The sequence below is a fragment of the Sapajus apella genome, unplaced genomic scaffold, assembly GCF_009761245.1.
Source record: "Sapajus apella isolate SASKATOON/1434 unplaced genomic scaffold, GSC_monkey_1.0 scaffold134, whole genome shotgun sequence".
NCBI lineage: Eukaryota > Metazoa > Chordata > Mammalia > Primates > Cebidae > Sapajus > Sapajus apella.
The window spans coordinates 419050-442179 of NW_022437074.1; positions in this window are offsets into that span (position 1 = coordinate 419050).

The following is a 23130-nucleotide window of genomic DNA, read 5'->3' on the forward strand; positions in this document are numbered from 1 at the left end:
AGGTGTGGCTCTTTAGTTCCCCAGGATCACTGTCATGCTGCAAGGCTCAGCCAGCCCCAGAATACAGGTTAATTCCTTCTTAACCTTTCAGGGGCACACACATCTTTGAGAATCTGTAGAAAGTTAAGTCTAGGTTCCTTCACCTGCAAGCATGCTTGTATATGCCTCCCTTTTTCAATATAATCTGGAGGTTTGAGGTAATGAAACCCTGTGAGGGTCATTTGGAACCTGTAAAAGCCTTACAAGAGTGACAGATGTTCCTTTCAAGTGTTTGCACACAGACAAGTCTTCCCTGGTCAAAGAAAGTATCTCTCTTTGAAGAACTCTGGATAAACATAAAGAGGTGAGCTTGGAAATGGGGGTAATGACAAGATCAGTTACCCCGCTGGCATGTGAGGCTATCTCTGGGAGCCGCCTCTTCTCCAGGATGGGGCAAGCCCCTAAGAACCTTTCTTTCCAGGGGAGTATTATAACAGCTTATGTGCCAGGTCCCCCCGCCTCCCCGCTTCCGTGTGCCAGGTCCACCAGCTCTCCATCCCATCTCTGATCTTGTGTGCAATGGACCCCACTAGTCAATTAGGCACATGTGTGTTCAGGTGTGATTCCCTCCTGAAGATTGCTCTCTTTTTTTGCCCTCTTAGATGCACACAGTGATTTCATCCAGTCTTTTGTGTATGAATTGAAACTCAAGCCAGTACGAAGCAAGCAGAGACCCAGAGCTAAGGGATCACCAGCTTAGCAGAAGTCCAGGGCTGTTCAGGGTGTGAACAGGGAGATAAGTTTAGAGAGGTAGATTGAGGCACTAAGGCAGTGGCCCTCAAATGCTGAGTCAAGGACTGTAGCTTGTGCTAATGGAGGTAAGATAAGACATCACTTTGTAAAGTGAATTATCACCAATTTTACAACTGTTTTGCATATTCTGATTTTTGTAGATTAGACTCTGCGCCAGACTTTCTCGGCTTCTCTCAAAATAGTAACACCCATATTGTATTGCTGCCCAACCCACAGACATGCCCAGCCTCCCTTGTAGCTACGCATGGCTGTGGATGAATGCTCTAGCTCAGAATATGCATGAGCAATGCCTGTGATGCCCTTACAGTGGAGCCCTCATGCCATTCTCTGAAGAGCTCAGCCAATGCAGCTCAAGCTCCAGCTCTGTTCTGGACTATGAGGATGGGGACTGGGCTGAGTGTGACAGGGTAGGTCCCTGGCAAATTCATAGACCCACCAACACAGCCTTAGGCTGGCTACCTCATCCCCTGCTTGATTTCTTTTATGTGTAAGAGAAATCAGTATCTATCGTGCTGAGGCCACAGTTACTCAGGGTTCTTGATTATGTATGGAATCCTGTAAATACAGCTTATCTGCCTCTCATCTATTTACTTTCTTTCTTTCATCATCATCATCTTTTTTTTTTTTTTTTAGGGTACCGGGTCTTGCCCCATTGCCCAGGCTGGAGTGCAGCAGCATGATCATAGCCCCCTGCAGCCTTGAACTCCTGGGTTCAAGTGACCCTCCTGCCTCAGCCTCCTGCATGGTCCTATTTTGCTTAAATGCCTCTTCTAAAACAATTCATTAGGTTTTGGATTTCTCAACTATATCTTTAAACATCTTCAGTTTCCTTTATTCACTTTCAATTTTTCTTACATTGCACATTGAACATTCTCAATATAGATAAATTAAAGGAACGAATAAGTACTTGTCCTTTGGAGACTGTGGCTGTATTTTCCCTTGTTTAGGAACATGGAGTCTACAAACACAGGAGAGTTGGAAGTGAGAGTTGGAAGACACCACCGCAGAGTTCATTTACTTCACTTTCCACCCAATAAAAGAAAAAAATCTCCATTTACTAACATTTCCCGTCACATTACAGCTCTACCCTTTCTTCCTTGTTTTCACTCCCAGACCCAATAAATATGTCTTTCACAACACCTGGAAAACTTTGCCCCAAACAGCTTAAACCACATCCCCCCTCCCTTCAGATCCACCCGAAGGGGTGATGGCTTCCAGAAGACTTTCCTTTGGCTATAAAACAGAGAAAGGCTAGCATTCCGTACTCATCCCACATCCGCTATTTAGAGTTTTGTGGGAATCAATGTTTCTGCTGCCACCACTCCCAGCAAGGGAGCATGTTGTGAATGTGAATGGTGGCTGCGTGGCCTTAGCAGCTTAGATCCTCTCCCTCTAGGGCCCAGGCCCTTGAGCTGCTCCTCTGACTATGGGTGGGAACATAGAGGACCAGCAGGGAGAGGTACCAGCCTCCTGGAGGGGTTAACTCCATACACATCCCCAGGAAAAATCGGAAGCACCAACTTTAGCACCCTGTCTCGCCCGATTCATTCCTCCACAGCCTCAGTTGGGGTTCCATACCCACCATTCACTGAAACCCATGTCTAGTTCACCATCAATCCCACACTCTAACTTCAGAACATTGCTCCCTTCCCTTCAGACCCCTGGCCTCGTGCAGGGCCCCGCCCCTCGGTCTTTTTGGAAGCCTACCCCAGCACCCCCGCCCCCCGTGCTCCTGACACAGCACACATCACATATTTCTCCTGCATCGGTCACTATTCCTTAGTCTCCTGTGTTGGCCTCTCCTTGACATGACTTTAAAGGTTTTAGGTGGGAGACCCTTGTGGCTGGAACCAGGCCTTTGTTCCTCTAAGGGAGCTCACCCAATTTCCTAGGCTTCAAAGGCATCTATGTTGATAACTCCGAAATTTCTATTCCAATCCCTCCACTGAGCTCCTGGCTGAAATTCCTACCTCCTGCCTGAGTCCAGCTTTGTCCCCTGCCACCACCCAAACCTGCTGCTCCTTTCCATTTAAGGCAGCAGCTCCCATCCTCCCGCGTGGCTCTATGGCCCAGGAGCCCTCTTTTCTTTCTCCTTTCCTCATCTCCTGTCTCTCCTACCTCAGAACCTGTCTCCAGCCTGTCCATGTCCCTCTATCTACTTAATCTCCATTCTCCTTAGACGAAGTCACCCCCTCCCCCTGAATAATCGCGACCACCTCATTCATGCCCCTCCATGTGCCTTTGCTGTCTTTTCTCCATACAGCATCCAAACCGAGGGCCTAAAATGCCAGTCACGTTACATCACACCAACTGAGAGCCAGCATAGCCTTCTTCCTGCTCAGCACCAAACTCCCAAATGCCTCACGATGGCCTCCAGAGGCCCTGCCCCGCGGCACGGATCCTACCTGATCTTCTAGCCCCGCCATCCCACATCCTCTCCTACCCTCCAGCCACACTGACCTCCTTGCTGTCCCCACCAATGTCAAGCCCTCTCCTATTCCTGGAGGTTGCCCCTGCATTTCCTCTTTATCCCAGTCCCCATTCTTCATGGGACTAGTTCGTCCCTATCCCAGCCTCAGATCACACTGACTTCTCAGTGTCACCTCCCCAACCCACTGTGTCAGTGGATGGAATGCCACTGTTCTTTTCATCTCACCACCTTATTTATTTCCTTCACAACCACTCATCACACTTGAGAAAAGTGTGTTGTTCATGTGTCTGCCTCCCTATTTGCTGCCTTCTGCCCTGCAGCGTGTAAGTTCCAGGAGGCAGGGCCTCATGTACCTCCTCCTGGGGCATCTCCTGCATCCCCAGTGCCTAGCAGATGCACATCCTTGTTTGCTTAATAAATGAAAGCCCAGGGGAATATTACCTTTTTTTTGAGACAGGGTCTTGCTCTGTCTCCCAGGCTAGAGTGCAGTGGCACAATCATGGCTCACTGCAGCCTGGACCTGCTGGGCTTGAGCAATCCTCCCACCTCAGCCGCCCAAGTAGCTGGGACTATAGGTGCATGCCACCATGCCAAGCTAATTGTTATTATTACTATTTGTAGAGACAAGGGCTCACCATGTTGCCCAGGCTGGCCTCGAACTCCTGAGCTCAAGTGACCCTCCTTCTTTGGCATCCCAAAGTGCCAGGATTACAGATGTGAGCCACCACACCAGACTGGGATATTATTTCTAAGAGGAGTTTATGAATCACTCACTATGTGCCAACCTCTATACTAGTCCCTTTCAATATACACTATCTCCTTGAATCGCCCAAAGTAGGGTTACTTATCCCCATTCTAGGACTGTGGAAACTGAGGCTTGGAGGTCACTGACTTGCCTCTGCTCACCTAGCTGGCTTCAGGGCAGAAGTGAACTGAGTCCCCGGTTTGTTTTGTTCTGCTACGCTGACTGTCAGCAGTGAGAACAGAGCATTTTAATAGAAACGCTGGGCCTATTTTAGTCTTCCTTATTTTTTAAAAACAGCAGATGATCTAAGACAAAGCCCTCACCTAGAGAGACTCTTCAATGACCTCTTTTCCAGGGCTGCTTTTAGGTGGTTGCAACTGGTCACAAAATCCTGGGGCAGTCCTTGCTCTCAGGACAAGTCTTTTTTGTAGCGGTGTGTTATCCACCTCCAACCAGCAAAAGCTAGTGGAGGACAGGTGGACCCGGGTGTAATGCGTTTGGAGGAGCCTTGAAAGCCAGCACCACTGCCTTCCTTTCATTCTGATGCTGTTGACCAAAGCCTGCCAGGTGGGGAGGGGAGACCCATGGACCAGAGCTCTCCCTCCTTCATGGTCTGTTCCACCCAGTTAGATTTGCATGTGTGAGACCCGAAATGAAAAAAAAAAAAAGGAAGGTGAGTGATCCTGGATCCTAGAAACTGAGCAAATGGATGGATTCTGTGGGAGCTGCAAAGACAGGCACAGCCTACCAGAAACCAAGGGGCTTTTGAAAACTTAGGGTAAGTACAGCTCAAAGGATTTCCAAAACTAAACACACCAGTGTTCATCCAAATCAAGTGACAAACTATCAGTGCTTCCAGAGTCCTGCCTGGGCCCTTCAGTCACCTCGACCCCCAGTCCCTTATGTTCACCACTCCCCTGACCCCTGACCTCTGACCCCAGAGAGTCAGTTTGCCGTTTCTGCGCTTATGTAAATGTAGCCATGTAGACCGTATCCTTTTGTGCCAAGCTTCTTTCATCTATATTCTGAAAGCATTTGTTCACATTGTGAGTTGTCTATTGCATTTCACTGTGGGCAGACACCACAATTTGTCTGTTAGCTGTCTGGTTTTAATACACTTCTGATTAGTGTCACTTTCTAGGCTGGATAGAAACCAAATATAGTTTAATGTAGCCACCTCTTTAAAGATTAGGGCCACTCAATAAATTGCCTTCCATGCAACTAATATCTAGGAAACATTTTCTCTCCTTCTTTATCACTTTCTTTTATGTAGATATATTTATAGAACTATTTAGGCTGTGATCAGCCTTCACCGTGTATGGTTCTGGAAAAGGTACTGGGCCAAGCCCTAGAAAGAGGAGTTTCTGCAGCTGAATGTTATCATGGATGAATCCATTCCAGTGACACGGAATTAGTAAAACCTGCCCTGCCTCCTCCCAGCTTCTCTGAGGATCAAGTAGATATTACAAAACTGTTAACACTGCATGATACAGTTTCATAAAAAGAGACACACATGTATTCTATTTGGGGAAAAAAAAAGACTATAGTAAAATACACCTCTATGAGTAATAATGTTATAATATAATTTTTCTTATTTTTTTGCGTTTGATAAAATCCATATATTCAACAGGGAAAATGCTTTACTTTTAAAATAGGAAATATGCTATCAAAGTCAAATAATATCTCTAGAAGAGCATTGCGATCTATAAATTACAAAATAACTGAAAGCTATTATATATTGCTTGATTAGCTCATAAAGAAGGCTGACTTTTTAAAAAACAGAACTTTTCTTTTTTATAATCTATTTGGCAATGCTAGAACAGAAACAGCTCCTGCTGAAAGATTAAAAGAAAAACAAAGTGCTTCGCAGCTCAGGCTGCCAAGATATAAATGGAGTCTGCAATTCCTCACATTACCTTTCTTAACAAGCGGGTGGTTGTTGAGCATGGGGGTTACCTGTCTGACGAGTGCCTGGGCTGTGCTGTTTTATCCTCTAGGTGGTTCTCGGTGGATACCTGTTCTTAGGCATCATGATGATATGGGAACAAAATAAGGTCTCCTAGGAAAAGCAGAGTGGACAAGAGTCACGCCTTGAATTGGAGGCAAGTACATCTAACAATGGGTGGAAAACTCTTCCCATCTCAGTAGATAACTCAGAACAAAAGAACAGTCTCTCTCTAGGGCTTGACAAGCCCAGTTTCCATTGTCCTTTACTTGGAAAATCCAAGTGAAGTCTGTAAAAAGAGGGGATTTTATTGAACTTTTTATGGCTATTATTTTCAACCTAAGAAGCCCTTTATTATTCCCAAAGGTCCACTTTTAAAATAATCATTGTTTAAACATAGTGTGGCTTGTATGATGGCAGCATGTATGTCATCTGGGAGCTCCTCAGAAACAGAATCTTAGACCCTGCCTCAAACCTCAAATCGACTGGATCAGAATCTGTATTTTAAGAAGATCACCAGTGGATGCATAAAATTTGAAAATCCCTTCCCAATAATAAAATTTAGGAAAAAATAGGAAAGGTAGAGAGAAGGAAAGTTTTTGTGTGTGTATTAGTTCATTATCACACTGCTATAAAGAACTACCTGAGACTAGAAAATTTACAAAGGAAAGGGGTTTAATTGACTCACAGTTCCACATGGATAGGGAGGCCTCAGGAAACTTACAATCATGGCTGAAGGCAAAAGGGGAAGTAAATACATCTTACCATGGCAAAGCAGGAGAGAGAAAGAACTAGCAAAGGGGGAAGTGCCACATTTCTAAACCATCAGATCCAGATCTTATGAGAACTCACTCACTATCATGAGAACAGCATGGGGGAAATCTGCCCCCATGATCCAATCACCTCCCACCAGGATCCTCCCCTGACGCATGGGGATTACAATTTGACATGAGATTTGGGTGGGGACACAAATCCAAACCATATCAGTGTTTGCCTCCTGTTTTTCCCCCATGCATTGAGTTCTTTTTAGGTAGTCATCATCACACTGTTGTACAGTTTTGTAGCTTACTTTTCACTTCACCTCATCATAAGTATCTTTCTGTTATCACATCCATTTTCATAAACATTTCAAATAGTTGCCCAATAGTTCATTAAGCAGATGTTCCCTGGTTAATTACATTTAATTACTTCTAGTGAGATGCTTGGGTGATTTAATTTTTTTATATTGGAAGTAAATTAGCAATAAAAAACTTTGTGTCTAGGAATTTACATATTTAGGATTTCTTTTTTCTTGGAGAGATTCCCAGAATAAAAAGTTTAAAAGTAACGCTTTCTTCTTTATTATAAAACAAATACATTCTTATTACAAAAAGTTATTAAAATCTGAGGCTACAAATTTTTTTATGTGATAAATTTGCATAAAGCTACACAGAGATGAATAGGTGTGTGGAAAAACTGATGAAATCTGAGCAAGGTCTGTAGTCAAGCTAATAGCATTGCACTGATGTCGACCTTCTGGTTTTGATGCTGTACAATGTCATGTTTCTGAACGCATTCATCCATACTGTTGTGGGTAGTTGGAGTGTCCTTGTTCTCATTAGACTGTCTTATTCCATTGTGTGTCTATACCATGCAAGATGTAACTGTTGGAGGATGCTGGGAGAAGTGTACACAGGATTTTTCTGTATTACTTTTCCAAATTACTGTGAGTCCGTGATTATTTTTAAATGAAAGGTTAAAAAAATATGAGAGAGAGCAGAAAAAAAAGCCCATTACTCAAGCACAAACCCTGTTAATGTTTTGGTATATTTCTCTTCAACCTTTTTTTATGCATGGTTAAAATGGTAATTTAAAATAAAAACCATTTTAAAGCTCTTGACCTGTGCTGTACTTCATTGGGCATAGCTTTGAGAAGATACTAAAATAACTAGAAGACAGTGATGAGTTCTGAGAGAACTGTGGCTGCTGTGCAGACAGGCTTGAGGTGGCTGAGGACCCCTCTAAGGAAAACATGCATCACCCATCAACTTTGCAGCTCTGCTCCCTGCAAGCCATTTATTCACTTCCTTCATGGCCGTCCTATTTTTTCATTGGATTGCTCAGAGAAACCTGTGAAAATGCAGGGTTTTTTGACAATGGTGTAATTGCTTTCAGGGAGTGTACACAGAAGCAAAAAAACCCAAAGGTGCTTTAGCTAAATGCCCAGCTCTGGCTCTGAGCTGTATTTGCAGAAAGGATACCAAGAAAATGACTGAGGTGGTTGCATTTAATTAATGTCCTGACTCCTAATGGGAAGCGCTTGAGTCAACAGCAATGGAAAACACTCAAACTCCCTTCAATTCCACATCTTGTGCATGCTTACCTGCCAACCTCATCTCCATGACAACCAAAGAGCATTTTTCAAAAATCAGCTCAAATGGCACTACCTATGAGACCCTGGCTTCAGCAAGCCCCGAGCCATGACATGCCCCTGCCCTGTGCCCCCTGTCCTGTGCTCTTTTATATCTGACCTACTGCTGATGTTCTGTAATTTACATAAGCGCTGGGCTTTCTCCCCATAGGCCCTGGAGGCTTGATGTCATTCTTCCTTGTTAGACACCTTCTGCAGTCTCCCACACATTTAGGAATAGGTTCTCAGCAGGTGTTTGTTGATGCAGGGAAGGAAGAAAAGAAAGAAGGAGGGAATGAAGGAAGGAGAGAGAGAAAGTTGAGAGGAGAGAAGGGATGCTATGGGCATGAAGGCAGCTAAAGCAGCTGCCCCCCCCCCCCCATCTTTTAGAACATCTGCAGCTCTCTTGTGGCCATCACCAACATTCATCTCCCGCTCCCTCTGAACCTGGCATCAACCTGGTGTAATAAGCAGCCTTCTGGTGTTGTCTCTGGAGGCCTCCACTTTGGTTCTTATTCACCCTCTTCTCAGACAAGCTATAGGTAATGCCATCCAGAGAGCAACTGATCTTTCATGGTTTCACCACTGGGCCTGCTCTCGGGCAGAGAGAAGGGCCAACCAAGTTACACCCTCAAGAGAGCATACTGGTTTTGTCCATTTGGGCCATGAGGTTCATTCCTGAGGGATTGCCTAGCGTGAGATGTGGAGACAGGGCTTAGTCTCAGTTCTAGCTTTGGCCATTTTCATGACCATGAACTAGGTGCTTCAGTGACAAGACTGCTTCTGCAACTAGCAATGAGATGGGTCTACAAGGTCCTTCTTGTTTTCCAGCTCTGAGATGGAGGGTGCATTGGCAGCAGGTATAGGGCAGAATCCCAAAGGTGTAAGGACTGGGAGTTAGGGATGCTTGATTTTACCAGAATTTGAGGGCCTAGGACAGGCAGGGCTGAGTCTCTTCAGGCTGACCTTGGCTGGACATGGTCCATTCAAACTGAAGGAAAGAGACCTCTCCAGGCTATTTTGCATCACCAGGACCAGTCTAACCAAGTAGGCCTTCTGTCCTGGATGATTGAAAATGATTATCTACCTTGACTTTGCAAGAGGGTGGCCTGGAGGAGCTTAAGAAAATGTTGAAGGCTGAGTTTACCCCGTAAACTCTGAGTCCTTCTCTGCAGGGCTGACTTACCCACTAGGCACGGTGCCTAGAACCCACAAAAGGATACATTTCACTTGAAATCAAATGAAGAAAACAGACTTTTATGTCAAAGAAGAGGTTTTAATATGCAAAATGAACATATTTGTCTTTATACTAAAGCAGTCATAAAATATCTCAATATATTTTTACAGAAATAGGGGTCCTGGAACTCATACTGTGGCCCTGGCCAGGGATACCCCACTGTGGCATCAGGAGTTTTTAAAGCTTCCCAGGTGGTTCTAATATGTAGCCAGGGTTGCAAACCACTGGTTTAAAGGGTGTCCAGTGGCTTCCTACTCTTAAGTAGTTCTACCTGGCCTCCCCTGAGTCTTGCCAGAAATTTCAATTTTAGAAAAATTAGAATTGAAAGTGAAAAGTTTTAAATTAAGTTGGAAACTGGTCTCTAAAATCCCCGTTCAAATACTTGTCAAATGTTGCAGTTACCAGAGACTGAATAGGCTTTGAAAAAGTGCATTTAATGTGTGAATAGAGGCAGGAGAGATTACTGGTGGTACCATAGGCAGTTGGCGTCCCCAGGCAGCTGGGAGTGTCTGCTCAGGCTAAAAAGGGGGACTGCTGATGGAGAGGGACCCAAGTGGCCACCTGGACAGCTAGCGGGCCCTCCTATGTGGGCTCCGGGGGTTTCCAAAGTTGTCCTTGTTAGAGCTTAAGCAGCCTCAAGGCAGGCAGGGTAATGGGTTGGTCATTATTACCCCACTTTCAAGGTCAAGTTAGGGCCGCACATCACAGCAGGCCGACTGCCCACCAGCCAGGCAGTGTCCTGCAGCACAGGTGACTTTGCTAACTTCAGACCCTGAATTTCAGTCAAAACAAAAGATACTGTCAGACTGTGTTTGGGGAGAAAATGAGAGCATTTTCTCAATCTTCACCAGCTTTTGATGCCCAGCCCAGCAATTGGAAATTGCCATGATTTTCATAATTGTGCGCCAATGCCAGGGCACCCATGTCTGAAATGTTTAGGTAGAAGAAACAACAGGTGATTACTGGCCTTCCCTTTGGGAAGAGGCTCTCTGGCAGGGTCCACAGGGCTCCACCATGGCTACAGGACCACTGCTCCACCTTTTGGACAGAGATGGCACTTGCTGTGGGGCCCAGAGAGTGTAGACACTGCCCTCTGCCTCCTCACTCCCATTGCTCCTACCCCCGGCCCAACAAATAAAAAAGAAAGAGAAGAAGAAGGAAGACAGGCAGCTCTCCAGCTTAGAGATCATCCGTCTTGCCTCTCCTTCCTTGCAAAACTAAATGGCTTGCTTTTGCCATGGTGGAAAATTTTATGGTGTAGTGATGAGAAAATAAATACTTAAACTTTTTTTTTAAATTTAAAGGTGGGCATAACACTAAGAGATTAGTGCAAAGTGTGATGCCATTCACAAAGACCTGAGGGCCTCATTAAAAAAAACGAAAAAAACTGCGTGCATTTGAGAAAACCTCTGTCACAAGAGGAGAATAATCTCAGAATATTGAAAGGAACCAAATATGGTATTTTAGTCAGTCAAGAAGTTACCTCTTTGACCTCTAAAATAGCCATCTCCATTTCATTCTGAACATAATTTTTATCATTAAAAATTTCTGAAACTGTAGGTCCATTATATTTATATATTTCTATATTTCTTTAGAAAATATATCAATGAACTATGGCACACACATCTTGTGTACACTGTAAAGCCTACAAAAGCAGAAACGAGAATGAGAGATTAAAAAGAAATGCAATAGAGTATAACACTAATTTCTGAAGCTGTAGGTCCATTATATGTATATACTTATACATTTCTGTAGAAAGTATATCAATGAACTATGCCACACATGTCTTTTTTGTGGGCTGCAAAGCCTACAAAAACAGAAATGAGAATGCCCACCACAGCCCAGAGGAGAGTCTGGCACCTCACCCAGGGTGTGCCTTTCACGTGGAAACCACAGGGCAATACCACGTGAGTACAGCCAGCCCACGGAGGATGGGGCAGCAGGCCCTCTTGCGTCTCCGCCAGAAATGTGGTACATGTGGATGCACATTTAGCAAGAAGATGTTGCTGGAAGAAAGGCAGCCCAGTCTAGTTTTGCCAATGCCGATGTCCGAGATGTGGGTGCTCACCAAATACCATGCCAGCCCTCAATTTCCCAGCCTGGTGCAGCTGGGCCAGGTCACTGCATCCCCCATGGAAGCGAGGGAAGCACTGGTTACCACAAGGGAGCCTCAGGATTAAGAGTGCACAGAAGGGGCCCCTGCCCTGCATCAGGCTGGATGTGAATGACAACCATTCATTGTACACAAAGACGTGGGGAAGTTAATTGATATTGGAGCAGGGTTACGTCTATTCTGAAAAATACACCCAGCAAGTCTAGCTGATGAGAACTGGAGGCTAAGCTTTGAAAGATCAGTTAAGTCCACTTAGAGCACGTAGGGGTGGCTGGGGACACAAATGAAGTGTCTCTAACCAGAAAGAGGTGGCAAGACACAAACTATCTGCTAGTACAGTGCACCACCAGTCTGGTTATTCACAGGTTAGCATGTCCGCACATAAAAACAACGTCTTCCCTGGATATGAATGTGTTGGTGTTGTTCTGTTCAAAGCATTTCCATGTGAATTGTTTCATTACGGTGGCAAGTATATATATTCGTCCACATGCAAAAATCCGTTTAGACTTGAGAACAAACTGCATGCCACCTCTAATGAAGACTTCTTTAAGGTGGTGACAGGTATATTGGTGACTCCGCCCTTTCACTGCCTCCAGCTCACTTCATGGGGACCACCTTGGGAACTAAAGAAATCCTGCTGATGCTGAAAGCTAGGAAGTGACCCTCAATATCAGTCACATGGAAATCCTTCTGCAGTGATATTGGATTGATCCTGCCAAAGAAACATTCTGGACTTCTGAATTGGAGGTTCCTCTCTTCTAGCTGTAAGCAACACCGCCATAATAATATGCAGTTACATGCCTGGTATTACATGAGCATGCTCCCTAACTTGCAAGAACCCTCTGAGGTAGATGGTATTATCTTTATTTTATAGATGAGAAAACAAGACTCAGAAACAGCAAGTAGTGACATAAACGGTGAGGTTCACTCATGTCCATGAGAGCAAGAGGGTGGTGGGAATGCGGCTGGAAGTCCCATTTGGAGCCCTGAGCGCTGGGTGGCCATACCGCCCCTTTCTCCTCTGTCCCTAGCAAGAGCCTTTCTTTACATAAGTTTCTGGAGAGATGGCGACCTCTGTTCATCCCTCAATGTTGGGATGCCAAAGCTCCCACCACACAGAAGCCCACTGAGTTGCGGACCTGAACGAGCCAGAGCAACAGGAGCTTCCCTGGAGAACGAGATAGGCCCTCCACAGCCCATTTTACCTCCATCTTCAGCTGGTGACTCAATGTGCACAGACAGCAGAGCAAACTAATGCACCTGCCTTTTTATTTTCACTTGTTAGTGTCCTGTACAAAAATGATAACATTTACTTCTGAAAGCTTTCTAAGGCAAATGCTGAGAAGATCAATGCAATAGGCTACCAGGACAAAGTCTCCCTCACTAAGGTGTCTGAGGGATACATTAGTTCTAAAACAGTTTCCAAGTATCTCTTTGGAAGTTTATGTTGCCCTAATGGTTACAGTTTTTTAAAACCATTTAAAAATAGCATGAAAGGAATTAGAAGACTTCTAAACAAATGATGAAAGTGAGTTAATTGAATGTTGTTACTGTTCACTTAGACTCAAAGAGGAAAGAAAACTAACATGGATTTGTAGGGGGAGGACCACCATGGGCAAGAACTGTGCTGTTCATTCTATGTGCGTGAGCTGATGAAACCACGCTGAGTGTTAGCCATTATCGCCCCCATGCTGCAGATGGGAATCGAAGCTGCCTTACAGGTGGTGGAGGCAGTATTGGAATCCAAAGGCAGGCACTATGGTTTACCAAGAAGCAATTCAGCTGCAGCCCCTTTCACAGCAAAATGCCAGGAGGTGTCATGCAAGCCTGAGTTGTCACTGCCCTTGATGAGTGTATCTCAGACCAAGAGCAAAAGAGCCATGTGAGGAATCAAGGTCTTCCTGGCTCCCTGTGCTGCACGTGGGTTCAGAGGAGAGCGGGGTCGTGTCACTGTGATATTCAGGAGGCTGCTGCATGGGAACAAGTAGAGGCAACTGGCAGACGGATACCTTGTCGTCTCCAGAAGCCCAGGTGGGAGCCCGTGGGCAGGCAGGGGATCAGGATGCCCTGAGGTGTTCTGGGCTCATTCTGAGGACAGGTGCTTTCTTCAAGAGGAAGATAACACACACAAGTGTTAGAAGTGACATTTTCACATTTGCATTCTTGCTCAGGGCACGTGCTAGCTGAGAGGAGCAGAAGCCCAGTGCTCCCACGTTCTGTGGATGCCTTCTTTCCATTGCCAGGTCTGATGCCATTGCCTTTTCTATGCCAGAGAAGTCTTTCCATGGCTCCTGGGAAAGCAAAATCTGAGCTGACCCGACGTGAGGCTATTTCTCATTTTCACTGACCCCACTGGAAGTGAACATGTACACATTTCCCTGAAGCATATTCCTGAGTTTGGGGATGGGTGCCACCCCTCTGCTAGGGAATCATGTAAAATGGCATGTGAAGCTGCTACTCTTCCATAACTGCAATGTTCTCAATTCTGAAAATGCTTAACGCTTTGGGTAAAAGCTTGTGAACCTGGGTAGGAAAGAGGTACCTAAGGCCCCCATTTTACACCCCAGGAAACAACTTCCAGTAAGCTCTTTACTGAGGAAAATCAGGGTCCCTGGCTAGAAAGCTGGCTCTGGCTGGCTCCCTCTCAATGGCGCTGCATCCTCTGGACCTTAGTGTCTAACTTAGAGATGGGGACCTGGGCTCTGAGAAGGGTGGGAAGTTTGCTCAATGTCTCCGGAGAGACTGCGGCAGAAGCAGCCCTAGAACCTGGGTCCTAGCTGGCAACCACGGCTCCTCCCAATCAGATGGATTCCCTTCCATGTCTGGGGTTTTCTTTCAAGATGCTGAGATGTGAATTTGTCCTTCTCTTCACAAAATGCTGGGTTTGTGGCCTGAAGTCAGTCCTCTCCACTCCCTCTCAGGCATCCACCAGGAGGTTGGCAGATGTCCTATATTTTCAGTTCCCTGGGTTGTCACACAGCCTTCGCCCTGCACAAATCGTCATGCTCCAAACAGAGGAACAACCCCTCCAGTCTCTCTAGAGACCCCTGGGCAGGGTTCTAAAGAAAGTGAGCCCTAATAAAGGAGGATGTGGGACATTAAACTGGATTGCGAGGTGTCCCCATCAGGGCACAGGGCTGCAAGCAGGCTGTACCTTCTCAGCCCAGTGGTTAGTGGGCAGTGGGCAGTGGGCAATTCGGAGGCCCCAGGTTCCTGCTTCTCATTTGTCTGGCCTTAATGGGCACTGTAATTATTAACAAAGGTGGTAATTCCAGGATTGCTTTTAATGACAAGAGGACATTCGAAACAACCCAAGTGATCTTCAAGAGGACACAGTGAAATGCATCATGAGACACTCATGAAATGAGAAATGAAGCAGCTATAAAAACATACTAGAGCAGTATGTATCAAATGAGTCCCCCAGGTCTGGAGGTGGGTGGGGATCTTCCAGGCTTGCAGACCATTCTCCCTCTGTGCTCCCCCAAATCCTCCGTCTTTGAAGCTGGAACCACTAGAATTCATGATTAGATCTCTTTGCAGCCATCGAATTCCTACCCTAAGGTCATTAGCTCCCTTTTCCCGGACATTTGAGCTCCTGGCCAACTCTATCCATGCTTAGAATCCTTCTACAATCTGGTCTTTCAGTTTTTGACCTCCTTTCCTCCTGAATTTAAGTTCTCCTCCCACCTCAGCTCATAATTGATGATGACATTACCAAACACTGCAATGCCAAAAACTTAATTTGGGGTGTTCCATTCTTCAGTGACCCCAGCTTATCTTTCCCACGCACTCCTCTCTTTCTCTGATTTCATTAACTTTTTAATCCCTTTCAAGCGTATAACCCACACATACCTTCCACCATTTAGATACCCCTTCGAACCCACGTTCCCACCACTATCTTTTCTCCTTCTCCTCAGCCTCACTTCCCTCTTCCCCAGTGCAGATGGGCCATAGTGCCAATCGCTTTCCCTTTCTTGCGTTAGCCTCCGTCCCTTTGTCTCTTTTTCACTTTGTCTCATTCAGCTAAATCCCAACCCTGCTTAACTCTGACCTCCCACCTCCTCTGTACCTGAGCCCACAAGGTTAAATTCACTGGTCTCTGCCTCTGCCTTGCCTTCCTGCAGTCTGTGGTCACCTGCAGGCACAGCAATCCTTTTAAAGCTGAAGTCAGATCACGCTGTTTCTCTGCTTCGTATTTCCCAGTGGTGCTCCATCTCTCTCAGAGTGAAATACAAGGCTCTTAAAACGCCTCGCCTTTCCTGCCACCCAACACCCTCTGACTCTCTCTTCCTGTTCCTTCCTCTCTGCCTTCTGTGCTCCAGGCACACCATCGTTAATGGTCCTCAGACTCACCAGATGTGTTTCTGCCCCAGGACATTTGCACCTGTAGTTCCCGCTGCTTGGAATGATTTTTTCCCTGGGCATTTACCTGGTTTGTGCCTTCAGGTCATTGCTCAAATGTTACCTTCTTAGTGCTGGCTTTCCTAATCATTCTATTCAAAACTAATCTGCTCTCGCTCTGCCTTTCCTTCCCCTCTCCCTGCTTAATTTCCCCGGAACACTTAGTTCCTTCTAATAGCTTACATAATTTTTCATTTATTAGGCTCATTGCTTTTCTCTCCATATAAGTATGTAAGCTCTATAATGTCTGATTCTTTTGCAATTATATTCCCAGCGTAAGTATCTGCTAAATGAATATTTCAGAATTATATAAACATAGATGCATACACACACATAGAAAAAAAGGCTAGAATATTATACTCTCATGTAAGGATTTATACTTTATATATGTCAACAAACACGTAATATTTCTATGGTCTAAAAAAAATCAAGAAAATAAAAAACGAATATTTTCATGGGCTACGCCAGCTCCCTTGTTCCCTGCAGTGTGAGTAGGGGCTTCCCCAAAGAATGTGGACTTCCACAGGTTATCTTAACGGAGGCCTTCCTCCCCATAAGGGCCTGGGACCTCTGGCCTGCCTAGATCCACAGAGAAGCCCCTGGCTCCTTGTCTGAAGGGTCTGACCTGGAGAGGGAGGGGCAGTTGAATCCAGGATGAGGTCTCCTGGCATGAACAAGCCCCAGAAAAAACCCTCATGTTCCTCTCTGGAGAAATGAATGAAGAACAGAACCTCTTCAGCACCTGTGCCTTGGGAAGAGATTTTTTTTTTTTTTTGAGACGGAATCTCATTCTGTCGCCCAGGCTGGCGTGATGTGGGCTAACCGCAACCTCCTCCTCCCAGGTTCAGGTGATTGTCGTGCCTCAGCCTCCCCAGTTGCTGAGACTACAGGCATACGCCACCACAACCTGCTAATTTTTTGTATTTTTAGTATAGACGGGGTTTCACCATGTCGGCCAGGCTGGTCTCAAACTCCTGAACTCTGGTGAACCTCCCACCTCGGCCTCCCAAAGTGCTGGGATTACAGACATGAGCCACCACGCTCAGCCGGGAAGACTCTTATGGTGCATATTCCCACATAACACTTTGATGCAGGACTAGCCAGGACTTTTGTACTCAAAAGTAAAAAAAGCACACAGTGGGACCACTATCAGGATGGCTCCCTCCAACAATGAGTTGATCCCAAATTAAATTCAGAAGCACAAATCAGACTGCAGAGTTGGGGGTGTGCTGCTGTCATGGTAGAAAATTAGGTATCTATCTAGGTAGGCCTCCCCGCCATGTAAAGTCCACAGAGAGCGTTGTCCTCTGGCAATAAAGTGGAGACAATAGCTTATGGGTATGTTTAAAAGGTGAATTGCTACATTAAAATTATGTGTACAGCATTCACAGGAGGAAGCTGCCTAGCCCCTTGATATTAACAGTGGATCTGTCTGAGATAAGCTCTGAGCAGACTCAAGGACCTGGTGGGGGCCTACTGTGGGGCTTGGCAGTAAGAGCAGGTGTCAGCAATTAGCATGATTGCCACCTGGCCCCCAAGGACCTCCACTATCCCTAGCGTCTTTTGTGTCACCGCGCATGCTGTACCAGTGATGGCATGTCACTTCTGAGTTTAGGTTGCAGAACACACTCCGTTTCTGTCTTGCTCTCACTCTCCCCTGCTCCTTGGAATACCCTCTCTGAAAGACAGCAGCTTCCATTTCATGCTTAGCCCTATAGAGAAGGCTGCGTGGCAAGGAACTGAAGCCTCCTACCAGCAACCACATGGTCCCCAGCCCCAGCCAAGCACACAGATGCTGCAGCCGCAGCTGATAGCTTGATTGCAATCTTACCAGAGACCCTGACCAGCACCACCCACCAGATTTCTGACTCAGAAACCTTGTAACAGAAACATTTGTTATCTCTAGCTGCTCTGTGTTGAGGTTACTCAGCAATACTAATCCTCATGTTGGTGTGCGGAAGTAGGGCACTGCTGCAACACATGTCTAAAACACGAGTGTCTTTTGAACCAGGCAGTGGGCAGTAGTTGGGGGGCCTTACGGAAAGCATTCATGAAAGTCTACATGGCTTGGGACAGGCTGTTGGTAGCATTTGAGGCTACTGGTGGGGCCATAAAGGAAAGTGAGGAAAACTTGACTGGATGCGAGAGGAGCGGCATCTTTGTTATGCAGTGGTAGAAAGGTGAGCGACAGTACTGCACGCAGTAATTCAAGAGTTCGATGATTTAATAAACTAGGTGATCTGGCCAAAGATGTTGTTGAAGGCAGAGTTGAAGGTGCCGCGTGGTGTCTTCTTGTTGCTTATAGTAAAATATGGGAGAAGAGAGATACACTGAAGGAAAAGGAGCCAAAATTTGCTGTCTTTGAAGATTCCCAGCCCCTTCAGATGGCAACTGATGCTAAAATTAAAAAACAGCTTCTGAGCAAAGATCAAACACAGGAAACTCTCAGAAGAGCGTTGTTCAGAGATGAAGCCAAATGTGTGAATAAAAAATCCTTTGTTAAGACCTCAGAAAGATCAAAGATGGTGCCTCTGAATAACATTAAGCCAGACAAAAGGCCCTCTAAATTTTTAAATGTATGTTTCCCAGATACTCTTCACCACACAAGACAGCTTCTACAATGTTTAAGGGGGCTGTTCCTCAGCAGAAATCCAAAGTAGAGAAGGAGTTACATTGAAGAGAATTGTGGGTGTCACTTCTGTCTAATGGAGTAAACGCCAGTGAGATTCACATGAGACCCACAGTGTTAAGAGAATTGCATCAGCAAAAACACCTGTAGCTTGAACTGATACAGATAGTTCACAAAGAAGAGAGAACTTTGACCCCTACTTTCTTGTTAAGAAGCAGCTGAGAAAACCATACATAGTACCTGTCATGAAAAAAATAGATGACTCAGAGGGGGATCCACGAGCCCAGAAAATGGAATTAAGAGCTGCGGAGCTATTTCCGGGCACTGCAGGACTGAGTTCTGAGCACAGGACTCCCACCATTGCCTAGAGGGACTGCTATGGACCATGACTCCCTTGTGCTCCCATGTTCCTTCTTTCGAAACAAGAATGTTTATACAGTTATCCTCTGCCTGTTACACCAATGCCGGGTGTGTGCGGGACAGATAGACATCTTGTCTCTTTATGTCGCAGGTCTTCGGATTGAGAATTCTAAGGAACTACACCTGAGGAACTTCTTTCACACTTGGATCTGATGTTGAGAGTGAGATTCTGGACTTTGAGCTGATTCTGTGATGGGGATAAGATTTGCCTAGGGGAGGAAGGGGAAGATCTGAGGAGGGTTGGTGTGTCTGTCATGTAGAGGATCATGAATTGCTGGTGGCCAAGGCATGGGCTGTGGTTGCCAGTCTCTAGGATGACCCCTCCCACATGTCAGGGTCAGTCTGTGTGACCAGGAGAAGACAACAGAAGTAATGGTATGTTACTTCTTCTTCTTTTTTTTTTTTTTTGAGACTGAGTCTCACTCTGTTGCCCAGGCTGGAGCACAGTGGCACGATCTCGGCTCACTGCAACCTCTACCTCCTGGGTCAAGTGATTCTCCTGCCTCAGCCTCCCAAGTAGCTGTGACTACAGTCATGCACCACCATGCCTGGCTAATTTTTATATTTTTGTAGAGATGGGGTTTCACTCTATTGGCCAGGCTGGTCTCAAACTTCTGACCTCAAGTGATCTGCCCACCTCAGCCTCCCAAAGTGGATGGCATGTTACTGAGAATAGCTCATGATATATAAAGATAGTGAGGCTTCTGACTGGATTGGGCCAGCCCTGCTCCCACATCATTCATTCTGGGGGAAGCCAGCTGCTGTGCTGTGACGGCCTTACAGAAATGTCCACAAGGTAAGAAACTGCTGTCCGTCTGCAAGGCCCCCACCAGTGGGGCCATCATTCCCGGATAAAGCTGTGTCCATCAGACAGTTGGCCTGACTCCTCTGCCTCCTCCTGGAAGTCGCAAGTACTCTCCCTGACTTCTCTTAAACTCACTGGTATCCCCGAAGTGGAAGGGTAAGCCTATGTAAACCTAGCATACCTTTTACCTTCATTAGGCATCTTTTTCCTAACACCACTATTTAACACAGTCATGCCTCGGAAAGTCTCTGTTTCTACTATTTTCTGTCTAACGGTGCTGAAATTCACTGTACTCATTGACTTTTACAAGCCCTGTTTTTGTTAACACTGCCAGTTTACACTTTTCCTTCACGCAATTACAGCCGATATTTTGTGGTTTTATGCCCAGGCGGCCACCCTCAACTCTCTTTCAGAGTGGTTAGATGGTCCTCAGTGGCAAGGAACTTGCCAATTCTTCCACCCCAATGAAGTCCTGTTCTTTTCTTTTCTGCTCACTCTTAATCTCGCTCCCGTTCTCTGCTCATACCCAATCGTGTTAATGAAAGTGAGTGGTTACTTACAGATACCGCACACTTCCTCATACATCATGAAAACAAAAGCTCTCCCTCCGCAGAGTTTGGTAAAACCCCGCTGCAACCTTTAACCACCACAGCCCTTGCTGGTTCCCTTGGCATTTGGGTCCAAAGCCCCAACCCGCTCAGAACACTTTCTCATCTTTTCAGTTGACACTTCCAGTTGTGTCTAAGCCAGGGACTTTTTTCCTCTGTGGTTCTTCTTACATCTGCCTTCCTACCAACGGGACAGGCACTTGTACCCGACTTTTCCTTACTCTCAAAATTCAGTTTGCCAACAGGGATGAAAGCCTCCCTGTTCCCCTTGTGGTCCTGACGTGACACAAGCAGGTCATTCCATTGATCCCCTTACTTGCAGGGTTAGGGATTACTACTGCACTCGGCACAGACATAGCAGGCCTTAGCACGTCAATCATCACCTTCCATAGCCTCTCTAATGATTTCTCTGCTAGCATTGCAGAATTAACTCAATCACTAGCCTTTCTTCAAGCTCAAGTAAATTCCCTAGCTGCAGTTGTCCTCCAAAACGACAGAGGCCTTGATTTACTGACTGTTGAAAAAGGAGATCTTTGTCTATTCCTAAATGAAGAATGTTTTTATGTAAATCAATGCCATCAATAAATGAAGAGAAAGGGCCCGAAATCTCACTAATCAGGTAAATGGTTATTCTGGACCCGGCTGGACTGGCTGGACACTCTCTAACTGGGAGTAATGGCTTCCTCCAATCCTTAGTCCTCTGATACCTATCTTTCTCCTTCTCTTATTTGGACCCTATGTTATCTGACTAATCTCTCAATCTCTACAAAATCGTATACAAGCAATAACCAATCAGTCAATAAGACAAATGCTCCTTCTAACAACCCCACAATATCACCCCTTGTCCCGAGATCTCCCAGCAGTCTAAATTCTTTCCCATTTTAGGTTTCTGTGCCACCCCCAATCGTGCTTGAAGAAGCACCGCCCCATCACCCCTCTGTGCCAGCCTTCCTAACATTCCACTGCCCTCCACTTTTCATTTATTTTTCTTTTATATTACTAATATAAAAAGACAGGAATGTAAGGTCTTTTAGGCTGACGGATGGCCCCATGGACACCATGTTAACCTCTGTGACCTGCACGGACACTCCAGATGAGTTCCTGGAAAATCTAAAGTAACTGGGAGACCACGAAAAGAGGAAGAAATGATCAACCCTTGCAGCGCCTACTTAAGTTTAAGACATTTCTGTTGCTCCTTGGTCCCACCCCAATTGATAAGGCCATTGGACTTTGTAACCAACCTTGGTCAACCTCATGACTTCACACCTTATGGCACCCTCCCAGCTTGCAAACCTACTACCCACTCCCAGTTTGCAAAAACCACCCTAAACTGTAACTCCTGTAACTTTCCACTGCCCACCCCAAACCTATAAAACCAACTCCTATCCCACCACCCTTTGCTGACTCCCTTTTTGGCCTCTTCCCACCTGCACCTGGGTGAATTGCTCACACAAAGCTTGTTTGGGAGTCTCTTTATTCAGAGCATGCATTTTAACAGACTCGAGGAATGGCTTTATGGTAGGCACTCAGGTGCACGCATTGTTTTCCTGACTTATGCTCAGACTGGCGGCATCTGATCATGTTAGCCACCTCTCCACCCGGCTCTGCACCTTGCCCTTAACTAATTTCCAGTGTTTCAGGAAGATCTGTTTTCTTTCTTCTTTCTTTCTTTCTCTCTCTCTCTTCCTTCCTTCCTTCCTTCCTTCCTTCCCTCCCTCCCTCCCTCCCTCCCTCCTTTCTTTCTTTCTTTTTCCTTCTTTCTTTCTTTCTTTCTTTCTTCTTTCTTTCTTTCTTTTTTCTTTCTTTCTTTCTTTTTTCTTTCTTTCTTTTTTCTTTCTTTCTTTCTTTCTTTCCTTTCTCTTTCTTTCTTTCTTCCTTCCTTCCTTCTTTCTTTCTTTCTTTCTTTCTTTCTTTCTTTCTCTTTCTCTTTCTCTTTCTTTTTCTTCTTTTTTTTTAATTTACAGGTATTATTCCTGGAGAAAACCTACCCACTAGCCTTATGAACTCAATTACAGGTCACACTTGTTGGCAATTTAAATTATGCCTGGCACTTGCTAGATTTTCCTGTATTTGCTGAATGAGAAGATGAATAAATAAATGGATCGTGTAAACAAATGACTCAGTTTGCTTCAGACGGTTTGACCGGTTGCTTACTAACCCATATCTAGAAGTAATCACCCATCTGGCTAATTTCAGCATTTATTCAGGTTTCACTACTGAATTGGTGACTAGTGAAGTAAGGCCTAACAGTTGGATATCTTGCTGTCTAAGGTAATTCTTCTTCGTGTATAATAAAGAATTTGATATTTGTCCTGGGTTTCCGGGAGGGAGTGTCTAAAACCTTAGAATTTCCCAGATGATAGGGTGTCTTTGTTATTCCTGGTAAGGCCCTGGGATCACAGTTAAGTTTATGTTAATGAGATGACCCAGGGTAGGGGCTGGTCATGCTAGAAGACCAACCATGTAGTTACAGGGTTAGGTTTTGTACCATGTGATAACAACCTGACCTGCAGAGAACGGACAGGGGCTGGAGATGGAGTTCAGCCACACAACCAGTGAATCAGTCAATCAATCACGTCTACTTAATAAAGCCACAACAAAAACTCTGGACGCTG